Source organism: Bombus fervidus, unplaced genomic scaffold, assembly GCF_041682495.2.
Source record: "Bombus fervidus isolate BK054 unplaced genomic scaffold, iyBomFerv1 scaffold0037, whole genome shotgun sequence".
NCBI lineage: Eukaryota > Metazoa > Arthropoda > Insecta > Hymenoptera > Apidae > Bombus > Bombus fervidus.
Window position 1 is genome coordinate 50,929 of NW_027212600.1, and position 1,315 is coordinate 52,243.

General features: G+C 50.8%; 1 non-coding gene across 1 annotated transcript; it reads right to left on the bottom strand.

The window, feature by feature from the left end:
• Positions 1 to 577: 577 nt before the first annotated feature.
• LOC139997194 (5.8S ribosomal RNA) lies at positions 578 to 732 on the bottom strand. The gene has a single exon (XR_011802628.1). It is a non-coding gene; the product is annotated as a 5.8S ribosomal RNA (ribosomal RNA).
• Positions 733 to 1,315: the final 583 nt, after the last annotated feature.

Here is a 1,315-nt window from a genome sequence, read left to right on the forward strand (position 1 = left end):
CATTTAAGACGACGTCGGGGGCGCGGTCATTCGTGCTTATCGAAGACTAACAAAACGTAGCAGAGGCTGATACAAAAAGAAAAAAAAAATCGGCCACGAAGAAAACTCGCTCTGTGTATCTCGATAACCGCGTCGACGACGACGGTTCTCTCCGCGCTCTTTTAATTCGTATCCTTCTTCTTGCGCTTCGTCCGACTCAGAAACGTTCGTAAAACACGAACGACGGCGGGTTGTCAAGCCAAGAAGGGACAGAGAAGAGACGGAGGTAGTTTTGCGAGTCTCCCGTGAACGCGATAGATTTTTCATATATATTTGTATCGAGAGCATGCGTACGCCGGTCTCCACACGATCCAGCGACGAACGCCGACGAACGTCCAACAATCGCTCGTACGTCGCGTACGAGCCCTCGACCGCTCTTTAATTCGTATTCTTTTGCTTGGCGCTCGTCCTCCGACTCAGAAACGTTCGTTTAAAGATAAAACGAACGACGGCGGGCTGTCGACGAGGCAAGAAAGAACAGAGAGAGACGGACCGAGAGCAACGATACGCAACGCAAGCAGTCTTAGGTTTACGTGAGCAACCCTCAGCCAGGCGTGGTCCAGGAATTGTATCCGTGGACCGCAATGTGCGTTCGAAATGTCGATGTTCATGTGTCCTGCAGTTCACACGTTGACGCGCAATTAGCTGCGTTCTTCATCGACCCACGAGCCAAGTGATCCACCGTTCAGGGTAATCGTTTATGCATGGATTTTTGTTTGTGTACTCAGGTTTTTGTACTCTTATTCTCGGTTCGAAAGAAGCCGATATCCGACAAACGTCCGACCAACGGGAATCGAACGCGCGGAAGTCGCCATATGATTGACGACACGAAAATACGTTCGAAAACGAAATCGGACGGACTGCGCGACGACACACGCAGCCCGCCGACCGGGCGTAAAGTGCATTATAATATATAACAACCAACGAGATCGAAGCTCCGTTCGTCAGGAAACGACGGGGATATAACACCCGATTCTGAATCCTCTGTACAGCACACGATCTCGCGAAGAAAGCGCACGGTGGCTAGCCCATGATATATATATATGTTCGTTCCTCTCGTCCAGTTATTCGAAGCAAACAGCCGATATGCATCTCCATCGTTCGGGTAAAAAAAATCGATGGGACGCGCACGGTCGTAGTCTTCCTCGCGCGGTCGTTTCTTCCCGATAGCCAGAAGCAGAGTTTGAAAAACTCTAGCGACGGAACGAGGCATTAGACTCTCGACAACGAGGATACAGACACGGCCGGCGGTCCCCTCTGAATCGACTTCGGTGGT